Source organism: Mastomys coucha, unplaced genomic scaffold (genome assembly GCF_008632895.1).
Source record: "Mastomys coucha isolate ucsf_1 unplaced genomic scaffold, UCSF_Mcou_1 pScaffold4, whole genome shotgun sequence".
Taxonomy (NCBI): domain Eukaryota; kingdom Metazoa; phylum Chordata; class Mammalia; order Rodentia; family Muridae; genus Mastomys; species Mastomys coucha.
In genome coordinates, this window is record NW_022196910.1 from 26967291 (window position 1) to 26984413 (window position 17123).

The following is a 17123-nucleotide window of genomic DNA, read 5'->3' on the forward strand; positions in this document are numbered from 1 at the left end:
TCCCAAGTGCTGGGATTAAAGGCATGCGGCACCACGCCCGGTGTTGCTTTACATTTTTACTTCAAGGGTAATCTTAAACTCAAAACCATCCATCCTTTTTCCTTAGACAGATCCCACAATCGTTCTCAAGAAGAAAAACTTAAAAAGGTAATCACCATGGGAGTAACTTTAAAACATTATAAACAGAAATGGTATCCTTTGTAAGTCCATCCTAAAAAAGATTTTTATTTCTTATCAGGCATTAATTTACATAACACAGCATGGCAGTATCTTGTTGCTCTCTGCTGTATGACAATATTTTGTTTGTCTTAGTGAAGAGGAAAAGATGTTATGCTAGTACGTTTACAGGAGAATGCTCAAGAATGGAGTGAAAAACAACTAGGAATTTAGTGTCTTCATCATAAAAGATCTTCGGAAGACACATTCCAGGTCTCTGATGAAGTACAGTGCCGCAAAAGGAGTGTTAGTTTAGGAATCTGGAGAAGTGGATTCTCCTTTGACATCTGATAACTGCTCTCATGTGCATGCCTTTCTTTTCCCAGGAAAGTAACACATTTGGCTTCTACAATATTATGATGCAAATAATTCTATTTTATAGCTTTTTGTTTAAGGGCACAGGCAGGCCTTAACAAGTGGCTGTGAAAGGGAGAGTACCCTTGTGTCCTGGGGTCTATGCTGTCCTATTGGTAATGCTCTCTTACCTCCCTCCCCCATCTATCCTGGCACCCTCCTTTGCGGCCCCTCTTCGTTTGTTTTTACTGTCTGGGATAAAGCACACTGAGAATGCAGTTGTTGACTTTCGTCTCCTTGGCATTTTTCTTGGACCAATTAAATGAATGATGTAGCAAGTGCAATTGCCACAGAGTTTAAGCCCAGTAATGGCCCCAATGGGTTACACATGGCTGATCCTTGACCCTGTAAAGAGGCCACCATAAAAATCCACCAGGCAATCCGGAAGCTGCCGAAATTCATTGCTCAGTGAGTCATCTGCTGTTGTCAACAGGCATGAGTTAAAGACATGTGGAAACAGGTTATTTTTGTGGTAACTAAAGTTCAACAGATGAACAAAAAGTTGTCGTTCAGTTCTCGAGAGGAACAATTATGCCATTTCAAAGCCAACAACCCGTGTATCCTTTGGGCATGTCTATCATTCAGATGTCTTTGCAATTCTTCCAAGAACACGAAGCTGAGCAGCAGCCTCTGCCATCTCTGTGCAGCTAGAAATAGAGGGTGTAGGAAGAGACCCCGGGGAAGACTTGGTTCAGATTTTCTTTCCTTTTTCTGGGCATCCATTTCTTCATTTGTAAAACAAAGCAGTTTTTTTTTTTTTAATGATTCCTCAAGGTCAGATCACTTCCGTTCTCCATGATTGTGACCTGTGAACCTAGAGGCCCCAGTGCAGTAAAATCTTACTCAGTGTTTTGCTAAGAATTAGGTGAAAGGGCAGTTGTTTGTAATATGCTTTAATCAACAAATCTGATAGCACTAAGCCACCCAATAATGAGATGCTTGAAGCAGGCTTTTTGATATATCTGTTTTCTTTTCCTATGCGCATAAACTATTCAACCCCCCCACCCCCAGCAATTTAGTGATCTTCTATTAGATCATTGCTAACATTTTCAAGGCCTTACATAGGGAAAAGTATTGACCTGCTTTCTTTGGGAAGTAACCTTACGTAAAAGCTATCAGTAACTGTGTAATATGAAGTCTACAGACATAAAAGTAGTCTAACAAAATTCCCTTTCCTTTCAAAATGTCACTGTTATTATACAAATAAAGTGTTTTCTGTGTGGGGGAACGACCCATCTATAATTAAGAAACATCATCATCACCATAATCAACATCATCATCAACATCTTCACCATCACCAACAGCAAAACAAAACAAAAAAGTCTTCTGAACTAAATGTTTTCTTTAAAGGCATCAGAAATTCTGAGGAGTCACTAAATATATACTATAGTAGTATGAGAGTTATTTTTAACATAGCTCCTTGGCAAATGGATCAGAAATAATTCTTTTATATTAAAGATGTGGTTTATTTGATAGGTTTTGTGAGTTTGCAGAATTATGAAGAAGTTTCAGGATTAAGACAATTGAGGCCAACATTAAAATGATAATAGACAACTGTCTCATAGCTATAGTTGTCTGTAAGTCAGATCCCTAGAGATGGTGAAACAGCCAAATAGTAGCATAGTGCCTGAGCAAATGTTTAGTGGCTCAGTACCTGGAAAGGTAAGCTGATGCAGAGAGTTTTATCAGGTTAACAAATAAAGGATTTGGATACAGGCCCTGAGATGAAAGGTTGAGAGCCAGGGTTTAAACTGCAACCTGACATGGAAACTACACACAGGTCTGTCAGAGAAGCCATTCTTGTGCAACTCTTACGGTTATAGCTCATAAACATAGGTCATAGGTCATAAACAAGGCCTACTCATGGAAGGACAACACTCTATGTCAACCAGCATTTCCATTTATTTTTACTTTGAAAAATCATAATGTATATGGACAATTATAGACCATAGGTGGCCATTCTAGATCATTCCTTTCAATGCTAAATAAAATTATGAACTTCATAAGTACCTCTTTTTGTGCCTGCCAGAACCTAAGTCTTTCTAAGTCGATAGTTTCATTTGGTACCTACTTACCATATAAGATATGCTTCTTAAATATTTAGAACCTCCCCCAATATCTAGCTAATATTTGTTCTGCTTTAGTAGAAACCTCTTCTTTCTATTTTCTTTTTTACTGATTTAAGACCTATAAGTATGCATGATAAAGTATGGTGTTTTGACACATGTATATATAGGGGAATTTGAACTCAGGCTATTAATATACCTACCACCTTAAATGTGAATCATTTGTTTATGGTAAATACATCTAAATCCTATCTCTCAAATATTTTAAAATAAGTAATGTATCATTTTAAAATTTCTCTCATACGTACTTTAAAATCTATAAAACCACAACAGAGACATCTCTACCCTCTTCTTTTTAAAATTCTCTTGACCATAATATTTGAAATGCTGCCCATATCTCTCTTCAAGAAGACACCCACATTCAGCTGTTTATCCCCACCTTTGAGATTTGGGAGAGGATTTTCATTATACTAAATTAGAACTAGTAACTTCTATGTTTCTGATTGCCCTTCTAAAGTGGCACGTCATGGTGACACATGGTCTTTCTTAAACAAACTCACATTCAACCTTTGTAACTGCAGTCATAGACAATTTGTGAATCTACCGAACACTTTTCTTTTGCCATGATGCCTGTCTATATCTAATTTAGAAGCCAAAGATCACAACAGCCTCTACTATACACAATAACTCTCTGGTTAAATTTTTTCCCCTGAGACAGGGTTTCTCTGTGTAATAGCCTTGGTTGTCCTGGAACTTGCTTTGTAGACCAGGTTAACCTCGAACTCACAGAGATCTGCCTGTCTTTGCCTCCCAAGTTCTGGGATTAAAGGAGGGTACCACCATACCCAGCTGATAATTTCTGGTTAATTTTCAAAAAAAGATCTAATTGAATTTAACTTAGAAATTTTGTTACATTCTAGAATTCAAATGATCTAACCTTTCCAAAAAGCAAGGTGTAAATAACAATTTTGGACATTAAGCTATTTCTGAGTAGTGTTGTCTTCTAACTGATGACCATAGAGTTTGCACATCTGCTTTGTTGTGGTCTCTTGAGGAGACCCATGGCCTTAACTGACAAATATAACAGACGACATACCTTTTCTTTTCCCAGTCTCCCTTGCAATTAGGTTGGAGCCATTCGCACATTTTATTCAGCCAATGAAAGCCATGCAGAAGTACCTCACATCACTCTTTTGCAAGGACATGTAAGAAGAGAGGGTTTGCCACCCTCACTTTCTGTTCAAAAGCCTAGAAGTTGTAGGTATAAAATAGAAGGGGGTGTCATGTGAAACAGAAACACAATTCTAACTGAGCTGAGCTACTGATATTTGGGGTTCAGTATTTCAGCACTTAGCACTAATGATCCTGACTTACATACTAGGCGATGTATCTAGATGTTATGAAATTATCAGAGAAATTGGGTTCATTCTCTAGAAGAGGAAATCACAAATCTTTGAATTAAAACCCATCGAGGGGAGACTTAGAGGAAAATAAATCACATTTCTAGAAATTATGGTGGAGTAAACTAAGCTTCAGGATAAAGGGCATGCGGATCAACATTTTTTATCAAGTTCGTCAGATGCTTCTAGATCAGTTCATTCCTTCCTAAGCTTGTGTCGTTGAACATCAAAGTATTTTCTGGGTTGGTGAAAGAGAAGATCAAAAGGAATCAGAGGTTTTAGAGTGATGGGGGTTGGGGTGGTCAAACAGTGACCCCTTAGGCTAAATCTGGACTCCTGGTTTGCTTTATTGAAACACAGCCAGACTGCTTTGCTTACTTATTGCCTAAGGCTTCTTTCACCACACAGGCCGAGCTGCAACCAGTGACCTCAAGTGTCACAAAGCCTAATATATTTTAGGTCTGGATCTTGGGAGAAAACATTTAGGTTCATAGTCTTCTCAGTCCTTGCTTCAGGAGACAGACACCAGTGCTCAGTTTAACTCTGCTCCTTAGTGGTCGACTCAAACTTCACAGTGCTCTTGATGAGGATGAGTAGAAGTTATTGAATTTCATAGGTCAGCTGCCTATGAGAGTATTTCCATGCTCTATGAACAAAGTCCAACCGGTTCTCGGCGTTTCTTTCAGGCTGTCAAAGCCAGCAGACACACAGCCTAAATAGCATTGCTGTTCTAGTGGTCCCTAGAAAGAACTGGAGACGTTCACAAGAATAGAGGTTATGATTTCCAGATACATGTGCATTTCTGAAGTTCTCTTACTTCAGAAGGAAATGATCAAATATGTTAATAATTAGTGTCACTGAGACATATTCTAGATCATACTCTCTTTATAGTTCGCTTTGGATTCTGATCAATTTATATCAAAAGCTTGGTACCACGTAAAAATTTAAAAATAACCTATATTTAAATATATGCACATCTAGATGTGCATATATTTAAACACCCATCCAAATATAAAATTTAAAGCTGTCAGATCCAGGAAATCCAAGTGTAAAGTGGAATTTTGGGGGATGCCTAATAAGACTGGCTCCAAGAACAGACATAAGTGGCAGATCTTTCAGCTTAAAGCAGTGGTTCCCAATCTTCCTAACGCTGATACCCTTTAAAACAGTTCCTCCTTTTGTGGTGACCCCCTCAGCCATAAAATTATATGTTATTACTTTATAATTTTGCTACTTTATGAATTATAACATGTAGATGGTCTTAGGTGACCCCTGTGAGCTTGAGGACTCCTGCTGAAGAGAGGAAGAAAGAATTGGAGAAGCCAGAAGGGTCTAGGACATTAGAGGAACACAGCCATAGAGCCAAGAAAGCAGGGCTCAGAGGGACTCACAGAGACTGAAGTGACAACCATGGTGCCTGCGAGGGTCTGTGCTAGGTCCTCTGTATATATGTTGTGGTTGTTGGTACTGTGGGACTCCCAAAAGTGGGAGTAGAGAGTCTTTGACTCTTTTGTCTGCTTTTGGGACCCCTTTCCTCCTACTGGGTTGTCTAGCCCAGTGTTGATATAAGGGCTTGTGTCTGGTCTTACTGCTTCTTGTTATGCAGTGTTTGATCCATATCTATAGGAGGCCTGCCCTTTTCTGAGGTGAACGTGAGGAATGGATCCAAGGGAGAGGGAGGTAGGGGAGAACTGGGAAGGGTAGAGAGAGGGGAAATGGGGGTAGGGATGTAGTATGTAAGAGAAGAATAAATTGAAAACAAAAGAAAGGAAGGAAGGAAGAGAGAGGAGAGAGAGGGGAGGAAAGAGAGAAAGAGGAGAGAGAGAAGAAAGAGGAGAGAGAAGAAAGAGGAGAAGAAAGAGAAGGAAAGAGGAGAGAGAAGAGAGAGATAAAGAGGAGAAAGAGGAGAGAGAAAGAGGAGAAAGAAGCCATCTTTTAACCCATCTCCCCATGGGGGTCACGATCCCCAGGTTGAGAGCGTAAAGAAGTCTGTGACAGTTCTCTTCTTTCTCCTTTCATTGTCCTAACAGTGTAGCCTTTAAAGACCACCAGCCAGAAACCTAGCAAATCCCAGCAGAGAAACCAAGTATGCTTGTTTCCAAGGGAACAACTCAGGGAAATTCTATTATTACTCAGTGAAGAAAAGAGGAGTGAGCCTAGGCTACCTCACAAAGGCCCATCTGGATCTCTGAGAATCTCACTGGCATTTGGATCAGGTCCACTACAGAGCAACTGCTGAGGTCGGGAGTGGAAGCCATTGCTACAGCAGCAGGAGGTTGAATGCAAGAAGTTCTTTCACCCTTTGGAAAGAAAAAGTTAGCATCCCCCACCTAACCCCCGCCCCCCCCCACGCCACCAGCTTGTTTAATTTATGTAAGTTCTTGGAGCCAGAAAAGAAAGAAAAACCAAAGCAGAACACAATTTCATTACAATCTTAATGGGAATAATTGGTAACATGTGTACCTCATTTGGCGTATACAGTCTTCATTCCCTTTTTGTTGGTTAATTGAGACTGGCAGTCCCAATTAAACAGCTCCTAGTAGCATGTAATGGCTAATTGTGAGCAGGTTAGAAGCCCTTTTTGTCTTTGAAAAGGCCTCTTAACTTTCCAGGGCATGTGTGCTTCAGATTGAAGTTGTAACCTGGTATTGAATGATTGAAATTCAAGAAAATCCTTTAATATAATGGTTCGAATAAGTGAATTCATACTTAGTTCTGTATGTTTAGCAGGTGACTGAAACCATGTGCTCTTTAGCCAAGGTACTAGAGAATTATGTGTAAAGGATTTAAATATGGATGTAAGTAGCTTTATAGCTAGGGGCAAAGAGTATTGTGGATAATACAGCAGGCTACAATAAGAATTATATTCATTTGGGCCACTGGAATGGCTTCTAGTTGAATTCAGTTAGTTTCCTTAAATAATATGTACCTCTTTCTTTTATATCTATAACTCCCTAAATTCACAGCCAAACATCTGTTGACTTGCTCAGTTACTATTAACAAATGGCTAGTGTCTGAAAAGGCTTTGCCTACTGATGGGAGGGCGATGTATATGAGTATATAGTCCAATTTATATGAGGACATGTATTCTTTGATGGTACCATCAGTACTATGTAAGACACATTTCTAACCATTATGTAAGGAAGCACACTCAGTAATACATGGTTTATAGCTCAGTTGGTAAGGGGTTCACCATGGAAGCAAAGCAACCTGGGTTCGGTCCCTAGAACCCATGTGAAAATGTGGTGGGTGTGCTGGTGAACACATGTAATCCTAGCACTGGGGAGGCAGTGATATGCAGACCCTGGAGGATGGCTTCGGAACCAACCTAGCCTAAACCAAACTACAGGCCTGGGAGAGGCCCTGTCTCAAAACAAAAACAAATAAAAAAAAAAAAAAAAAGAAAAGAAAAGAAAAAAGAAAAACTCATGGTGTGCAGCATCTGAGGAATGCACATGTGTGCGCGCGCACGCGCGCGCACGCACACACACACACACACACACACACACACGAATAAAAAAACCACACATACACATCTATACATGTGTGTACCTAACATGTGAACATGCACACACAGACACAGACTATGCAATATGGTGGCTGGATTTTTATCACTTCTTATCAGCAGAAAAGAGAACAGTGGTGTCAAGAATCTTGCCTTCTTGGTGAGTGTGTCTGTACCAAGCACGCTGAGATGAGACTCAGTTCTCCTTCCCTTTATCTCTAGCCAAGGTGAGAACTTATGCAATTGATCATTACATGCTGAGAGCATGTACGGATGAAGATGGGCCTGGAGGAGGAGAGGATGACCCAGCCCACGGCAGGCCACAGACCTAACTTTCTTTGTCATCTTTTCTCTTGACTCACTGTCAGCACAGCACCGAGAGAGGCGAATCAGACTCATCGGCTTATCGTGCCGGCTTCCCAGCATTCACCAACCAGCCTTTGGACATTGCTTCCATTCCCGCCTTTACATTCCTGCTCTGCCTCTCTGAACCTTTTACTTTTGGAGACTCTTTTATGGCACAGGTAGGATGGGATTTAAAGTGACACATTTCCTAACGAGAACTGGGGAATAGAATTAAGAATCAGGCTGGGCGGTGGTAGGACACGCCTTTAATCCCAGTGCTTGGGAGGCAGAGGCAGATGGATTTCTGAGTTTGAGTTCCAGGCCGTCCTGGTCTACAGAGTGAGTACCAGGACAGCCAGGACAACACAGAGAAACACTGTCTTGAAAAACAAAAACAAAAACAAAACAAAACAAAATGTAAGAATCAGATGATAGTTTTCTGCCCTGTTATCTGTCTGTCTATTTATTTACTTATTTATTTATTTATTTATTGTTTTTTTTGAGACAGGGTTTCTCTGTGTAGTCCTGGCTGTCCTGGAGCTCACTCTGTAGACCAGGCTGGCCTCAAACTCAGAAATCCGCCTGCCTCTGCCTCCCAAATGCTGGGATTAAAGGCGTGTACCACCACCACCCAGCTGTCTATTTATTTTTTATGACAGGGTTTCTCTATGTAGTCCTGGCTGTTCTGGAACTCTGTAGACCAACTAGCCTCAAACTCACAAAGATCTACCTGCCTCTGCCTCTCCCAAGGGCTGGAATTAAAGGCATGCACTACCACTGCTCAGCTCTTCTGCCTTTATTTTTAATCTTTTCTTTCACATTAGCAGATACAAGGAGACATAGAACAGTCTTCACTCAGAAGACAAGTCCTGTTGTAAAAAATAGGGATCTAAAAATCTCCCTTGTTTATTCAAGATATATATTTGCTTCTCTTCTATATAAAATATAATTATATAGTGGCTTTCCAGCCATTTGTAATATGGTTGTCTTTAGCATTTTTATCTTTTTTATAAAAATTAATTTTTTTGGAGATAGGGTCTCATGTAGCTCAGGTTAGCCTCAAACTCACTCTGTATTAGGGCTGGTCTTGAACTCCCGATTCTCCCACCTCTACTTCCCAAGGGTATACCATGATGCCCAGCTCTAAGTTCCAATCTTATTGGTGAACCTTTGTACTGATAGACAGGGCTCTAGCTCTAAGGAAAAATAAGAGGAATATGCAGGTGGGGTACACATCCTCCCTTCAAGAAGTCTACCTCTTATCTGCTTGTATGATGCTGGTCACTCTGGGTTTCAGGAGAGGCTGAGGTAGGACTCTAATTTGGGCAGCTGAGCAGCGGCTACACTTTTGAGTTCTAATAAGGAAGGGGAAAGGGGAAAGGCATTTAGAATCACTCAACAGTCTATATGCTGTTCCATTCAGGTGAAACCATGTCTGTACCTTCTTCCCATACTTGAAAGGGAGAACATGATCTCCATCTGTATGCTAGGCATGTTCTCCAACCAACATTTGGTTGGAATAGAGTGCTGTTCAGTTCAGTAATTTCCCAGCCCCATGTTACCCACATGCTTGAGTGAAGTGGCAACAACACAACTGCCAGGGACATTCTCATTTGGAAAGAGAGGCAAAGCAAAGGCTGTCCAGTCACTAGGCTCTGGTGGTCACCAAATCCTGCTGGAGCAGACTGCAGGAAGAAGTCTGGTCCCGGTAGATGAGGGCTCTCCTGCTCAGCATCTGGAAGCTGTAGGTGTTACCTCCAAGGAAGAGCTGTCTTCTTGCCTTAGCTGTTCTGGTCCCATCTGAAGCAGGTCCTGGGCAGCTGCCTGCTTTCTCAGCCTCTTTTGGGCAGGTGGAAGATTTGAGTATCAGGGGTTGCCTTAGGGCTTGAATGCTCACAGGCTTTGAAAGGGTCGGTCAGGCTTGTGGTTTCAATTCTTGCCCCAAATTAATAAATGTGGTGTATTTGTTTCTGGTTAGTGCCTCTGAGTATACAAAGGCAATGATAGCCCCACCCCAACCCCGGTGTGTTTTAAGGTTTTGATTTTTCCTTTTCTGATCCATGATCCTTGAGCTGGGCTTGCCATTCTGCCTCACTGTGTTAGCTTTCCCATTAAAGATCAGCCTACTGGGATGTTTAGACAATGGAGATTTATTTCCATTCAGTCCCATTTTTTTTTTTCTTTTTTTTAGACGTGTACGGCCAAAGTGCCTGCAGGTTTTCTCCTGAGCCCTTGGTCTCTTGGCTTGTAGAAACCAATCTCTCCCTGTGGGTTCAAATTATCTCCACTCTATATTTGCCTGTGACTTGGTTTTTTTCTCCTTTAACACCAGTCATATTGGATGAAGGTCTACCCTGCGGCCTCATTTGAACTTAATTGCATCTTTAAGAAACTAATTCCAAATCCAGTCCCCTCCTGAGATACAGAGGTCATGGCATCATGTTAGTTACTCTTCTCAGTGCCGTGATACAACACCCAGCAAAAGCAATGTAAGGAGGGAAGAGCTTATTTTAGGAAGGAGGGGCTTATAGATGGAGTATATGATGCATGGCTGTGGGTATTATGATGGCAGGAGTGTGAAGGAGTTGGTCTCATTGCGTCTGCATTTAGAAAGCAGAAGAAGAATGTGATGTCTCACACACTTTCTCTTTTTGGTTCATCTCAGGACCCAAGGCCATGGAGTGGTGTCACTTCACTCCGGGTGGGACTTCCTAATTCCTATGATCTTGTCTAGACACTGCCTCACACACAAGCCCTGAGGTGTGACTCCTAGAATTCTTGATCCTACCACATTGATAGTCAATGTTATTTATCCCAGGTATGGTCATGAATCAGGATAGGCACAATTCAACCCACAAAACTTCCCTTCTGATATGCAGAGAATAAGCTTGGGTAGGATCATCTTGCAGAAATGATTTTTACCCAAGCCTACTCTGTATAAATCATAAGACAGAAGCTAGAAGTGGGATTCTTTCTCTTGCTAAGTCTACGGATTCTTTCTATAAAGAGCTCAGTGTGAGAAGAGGGGAAAAATGAGCAGTTTTTCGTCCTTAAAAGTCTCCAGATGTAATACACTGCTCCAAGAACGTGGGCTGCAAACCCTGGGTGGATTGCGTCCACTGTCATTTCTGCAAGCGGTTAGCTGTACCTGCAGCTACTCTTTCACAAGTCTTTACTAAGAAGGGCAAGAACTAACCTTCTCAATTGTTATAACATGTGACCTAGGTACAAAGGTTGGGTCGGTGCAGGGGTGGGGGGTAGGGGGGTATAGCAGGAGATAGTTTGATCACGTGTTCTAATATAAAACCTAGGGCTCCTGCTGGATGTGTATGCTTGCTGCTTGACACCTCACTCAGAAGTTAGTGCTAAACTTTAAAGGGGATAGGACTAACAGTTTCTTAAATTAGGAGTGTGCTTTCTGCCTCTGTGGAAAGCCCAGCTGTCGGCAAGTCAGAGCTGATATGGTGGGCCTCTGCTCCTTGCATGTGGGACACGGATGCTTCTAACCTTCTCCTGTACTATTTCATGGATGTGCCATTTGTTGCTGTGTCCCCAGTTAGTGCTGTAGGCATCACTTTCATATTCCAAGGATCTGGATGAATAAAAGTGTCTTAGTTCGGGTTTCCATTGCTCTGAACAGACACTATGAACAAGGCAACTCTTACAAAGGACAACATTTAATTGGGGCTGTCTTACAGGTTCAGAGGTTCAGTCCAATTTAATCGTAGAAGGAAGGATGGCAGTGTCCAGGCAGGCAGACATGGCCCTGGAGGAGCTGAGAGTTCTACATCTTGTTTTGAAGGCAGACAGGAGAAGACTGGCTCCCATGTGGTTAGAAGGGCCTCTTGCCCACCTCCACAATGGCATACTTCCTTTTGAGAGGCCAAACCTACTCCATCTTGGGACTGGCCTCCATCTTAAAAAAAAACAACAAAAAAAACAAAAACAAAACGGAGGGGGGGGTAACAACTTGACTCACAGCTAAACCCAAGCTATACCCAAGTACCAGGAAGAACCCCACAGTTTGTCCTTGGCCAGTTACTCCCTAGCTACTACCTAGCGACAGTGAATCAGATTAGTCTGACTGTTTCCAATGTACTTTCAGACAGCTTGTGATTGTATATGGTCTTGCTTCAGAGCACCCACCTGCCTTCTTACAATAGTCATTCTATTAGATAATTGCCAGGCTGGACACCCCCTCACTTACTTCCCTATAAAACCTTGTCCTGCCGAGGGTTCCAGACTGCTCCATTTTCCTGCTCTGTCAGGGTAGGTGTGGAGCCTGAGCTCAAGCTTAAATGAAGAGATCCTAATGTGACTACATCGGAATCGGCTCTTTGGTGGTCTTTTTTGGGAGTTCATGAACATTTCCTGGCACACTTTAATAAGGCCACACCCCCTAATAGCACCACTTCCTGAGCTAAGCATATTCAAACCACCACAAAAAGGAATAAGGAAGGGGTCGTTTTCCTTTAAAAAGATATCGTATAGAATTACATTCATATTCCATAATTGCTTTTAATTGGAAAGGATTCAGGGATATAGGAGTATATTTGGGCTGGGGAATTCTTGAGACTTATCATTTTAGATAATAATGATAAAATAAGGGGGACTAAGTACAAGAAGACAATGGAACTCTCTCCTACAAGTAGAAAAATCTGCTCCTACATCCTGTCTGAAAGCTTTCCCACTTGCTTCAGCTACAGAAGGGTAGCTATTGGCGTTCCTAGAAACAGCGAGACGGCCAATCATGAGCCAGCTTGACGACCTTGAGAGATGCTTAGGGAACTGGTGTGTCTGTCTCCAGAGATTTGGACTTGTGGGGGAATGTGGAAAATGATGTCCAATAACGTAGAGGCACAGATGAAACAAACTGTAAAAGAAGGGTGAGGTGGCAAAACATACAAGCTTGATTTCTCTTCAACAGACGTGTTTTCTGTTTCTGCTTCCGCCTGTAAACCACAGATCCCACACGCCATCTTCCCCGAGCATTGACTAAGGACTCACACCAGCAACTCTCTGGAGATCCAGGCCTTCAACCTCAGATGGGTTTGCATCATTTGGTCCCTTTGTTCTGAGGCTCCCACTTTCCTGGGCTGAACAGCTACTGGTTCATCTAGCTTCCTGGAGATGTCCACTGGAGTATGCATGGTTCTCTAGAGCCTAGCTTCTTAAACTGTGGGTTGGCATTCCATATGGGCTCGTGTGACTCTGAGTGTTCCAGGAAGGGGGGAGGTCATAAAAAATGGCAATGATAAAAGTTCTCTGAATATACAGCAGCCAAAAATTCATTCAAAATCAGTTAATGAGTTTTTAGTGCTTGCCTGTGTTACCTGGCTTATTGTAGTCTTAGTTCAGAATGAACATTGTGTGTACTTTACGTTACACACATATGTCATTATGCTGTACAGTACAATAAATGCTGCCTGAGATACAATGGCTCAGAGTCCAGTTTATTGTGTTATGAATTTCTGCGTTTTCATTGTGCATATAAAGTTCTCTGCTGTTATAGAAACATAATCATTTATTTACATAAAACAAAGACTTAGTGTTTCTCTGTCACCGTTCCTTAGCATGTAAGTATCAAATTATTCATCTTTGCATTTCATTAGAATCCAAAGTTTAAAAATTTGCTGTCTGAGTTGCTGACTTGAGCTCATAAAAAAAAAAAAATCACTAAGTAAGCTATGGTTTAGGATTAGAACAGAAATTTCAAGTTTCTCAAATGGCTTTAAACATACTTCTTCCGTCTTGTATTGTGTGTGTGTCTGTGTGTGTGTGTCTGTATGTGTGTGTCTGTGTGTGTGTCTGTGTGTGTGTGTGTGTGTGTAGCAGCTTTCTTAACAGTCCTGATTATAAACTTAACATTTCAGTCAGCAAATATTCATCCAAGATTTAATTCTTTATGCAAAAATAAGTTTATCCACCTCAATGACATGCAGATTTGCTTTTTATCTTTAATACATGGCAAACATACATGTATACCAAGTAAATGCTTTAAAGATTTTTTTCTTTCTTCTTTTTTTTTCTTTTTTCGGTTTTTCTTGACAGGGTTTCTCTGTGTAGCCCTGGCTATCCTGGAACTCACTCTGTAGACCAGGCTGGTCTCAAACTCAGAAATCCGCCTGCCTCTGCCTCCCAAGTGCTGGGACTAAAGGCGTGGGCCACCACTGCCAGGCTAAAGCAAATTTCTTATCAGTACACATTTGATTTATATACCTACTTCCTATACCTATATACCTGAAGTTGTGTAAAGTATTTTTAGGCAAGATGGGACACATGTGGGAAAAGTTTAAGAAGTTGTATTCTGGAGGAACAGAACAATTAGAATGTGTGTATGAGTGTATTTATGCATATATGTATATATGTGTGATATCTATATATGTGTGTATATGTGATATATATATCTAGATATGTATGTGATATATACGTATGTGCGTCTGTGTCTGTGTCTGTGTATCTGTGTGTATTATAAAAGTGAATTTAGAGAGGCTTACATGATAGGACGTGGGTAATCCACCAATATTTTTCTGTATTTGGAGCAGCAGAGAAACCAGAAATTGCCCAGTCTGGGAAACTCAACATTCCCAGTCCAGCACTGACAGCCTGCAAGGTTGCTAGGAAGAAGAGGCTGGGGTGTCGTGTTAGCAGAGGATCTCAGCAGAAGTAGCAGATACACTTAAGAAGTGAGCTCACCAGCAGCACAGTGATGTTTTCTCACTTTGGTTTTGCATACTGCCTGGGGAAGGGCTGCTCATCCTTGTGGGGAATGGGCCCTCTCCATCCTCAGGCTCTGACTCACCGGTCCGTCCATCATCTCTGAAAATGTCCTCCAAGGCACACAGATGTGTCTCATCAACTCCAGACATCTTTTACTCCAATCAAGGTGACAACTAAAAGCAGCCATCACAAGACATTAGGGGTCGATGTAGCCTCTGATCTTCCTGTAAGCCAATCTAATAAGTCTCATAACTGTGTACATGTTCTGTTAGTTCTGTCTCTTCCAGAGAGCTCTGGCATACATATTGTAGAAACAGTCAGAGTCAGAAACAGTCCTGAACTCTTTAAATCTCAAATTGCTTTCAGTGTTATATAATAAGGTCTACTTTGCAGGCTTTTTAAAATTACAGCAAAATCAATACTCAATGTGTAGTTAATAACTGAGAGGTAAATCTTAGCCATAATTATTTGAAGGATAGAATGGGTTCTGCTATGATAAGAATTTCATCATCATGTTCACATTTAGCCTTTACAAGAATCCTAAAAATGGGTCTTATAGTATTACTACAGAAGAAAAACCTAAAAAACACCAAACATATGTCAAACATATCTCCCTTCCATCCTCTCTCCTTCCCTGCCCTCCCCTGTCCCCCATTCCCATTCTTTTCTTCCTTTTTTCCTATCTTCCTTCTTTTACTTTCCTTTTTTCTTTCTTTTTCTTTTTTTTTTGGAGAAAAGATATCACTTTGTAGTTCTGGCTGGTCTGGAACTCAATAGGAAGACAAGAGATCCACCTGTCTCTGCCTCTTACATTCTGGGATTAAAGTTGTGCACATACCTAGCCTAGGCTAGTTTACAATTCACTATGTAGCCAGGATGTCCTTGAATGATTCTTGGTCTTCAATAAATGGTAGGAGATGACTTGTGCCCCTTTATATGGATAGTCTCTGGAAACAGGGGACTTCCTTTTTTCTAAAAATTAATGATTTTCTCCCAAAGAATAGATTCCCCCCCCCCCCCACTCTCCATTAGTGGTCCAGACCTGAATTTTTCTTCATCAGTAGATATCACTTCTTTACTTTATAATGATCTGTGGGAGAAACTGAGGCTTTTGAGCGTGTAGGACTAAAGAAATGTACAGAAAGAACGTGTATGACACAATGTTTGCAAACCAATTATATTACACCTTGGGCTTTTTAAACAGAAAAGGAAACTTTAATTTTAAAAAGAAATGAGGTAAATGGTTATCTTTATTTTTTGAGATGTAAATGGTGTCATATAACAGATGTAATTGGGTACAAACCGGCTTCCAGAGTTGCAGATTTTAAATGTTATAACCGCTTCAAGATTAACCAAACACACATTCCTTTAAGCAGGATAAGAGAGACAGAACCCTGTCCTCAGCAACCTGGGTAGAGATAACCACGACTTACTCAATCAAAGAGGCTATATATAGTTCATGTAAAACCCATTCCCCTCATAGCAAGGGGATGCACCCAGGATTCAGCCATCATAGAACAGGATGCTATAGAGGTGAGGGTGGGTACCACATGCTCAGAAGGGAGAAAATGTTGTCAGAGAAGAGGGAAAAGGTAAGGTAAGTGTCAAGACTTAAAGATGCTCAAGATTTATAAGGCTGACAGTAAGGAGACAAAGAAGGAATAGGTAGATGTTGGGGAGGGGAGTAAGTGGAGGGAGAAAGCTCAGACTGCTTGGTACCACTAGATTGTGTGCAATCTGGCGTGTATCAGAGATGAGTCTGCTTCCCCTATAGATATGGCACTATTTTTCTTCTGCATAATTCCTGTTTCTGTTTTCAGTCTAGCCTCAGAAACCATCCCGACTAGAGACAGACCTTTTGAGAAGGTGCACTAATATTTTCTTCCTACTAGGAATTGGATCCAGGACATGCAAAACCTTAGTGGTGTGAATTTGGGCATCAGAGCTTGTCTGCATTCATGGAGCTTGCTGCCTTCATGGTGGAGTTGCTGAAGCTGAGCTTTAGTGAGATCCTTGGTGAAGTCTGATGGCCTGGTGTTACAGCCACCGGGTTCATGGCAATATTGTTCTAGAGCAAATCTAAGTTAGCATAAGTACTCAAAACCAATGCCATAATTAGCTTTAATCCTTTGAAGCTAATGTTAATGGTGGGATCATCTGCTATAAACATTTTACTGTCAGCAGGATATGAATCATAAATAAAGCCACTTTGGAGGGAACAGCAACCAATAAAGTGACATATGCTTGTGGAAAGAAGATGAAGATGAAAACAGAGAGTTCTTTAAAACACAGTTTTGTCCTTCTCCCATACCCCCCTTCCGCCTGCATTCCTTCCCATGGGATCGAGCCTAGGCCTGAGTCTTCATCCGTATTCTTCCTAAAATTTAATTTTGCAAGGGATATTTAGAATCTGAATTTTTCTTGTATGGTTAGGGAGAATGTCATTCACTAAGTTGGATGTGAAGTAGGAAATCTTTTAAATGCCATTCTGTGCTATTCGTGATATTGGAACAGAAA

At 41.2% G+C, this 17123-nt stretch overlaps 1 long non-coding RNA gene across 3 annotated transcripts; it reads left to right on the top strand.

Moving 5' to 3' along the window:
• The first annotated feature begins 6181 nt into the window (after nucleotides 1–6181).
• On the top strand, nucleotides 6182–13323 carry LOC116076132. 3 transcript variants are annotated; one of them, XR_004112831.1, is made up of 3 exons: nucleotides 6182–6351; nucleotides 7910–8065; nucleotides 12814–13323. It is a non-coding gene; the product is annotated as an uncharacterized LOC116076132 (long non-coding RNA). The 3 variants fall into 3 exon arrangements; XR_004112830.1 differs by having other exon boundaries at nucleotides 6189–6351; nucleotides 7915–8065; XR_004112832.1 differs by having other exon boundaries at nucleotides 6191–6351; nucleotides 7915–8065; nucleotides 12852–13323.
• Nucleotides 13324–17123: the final 3800 nt, after the last annotated feature.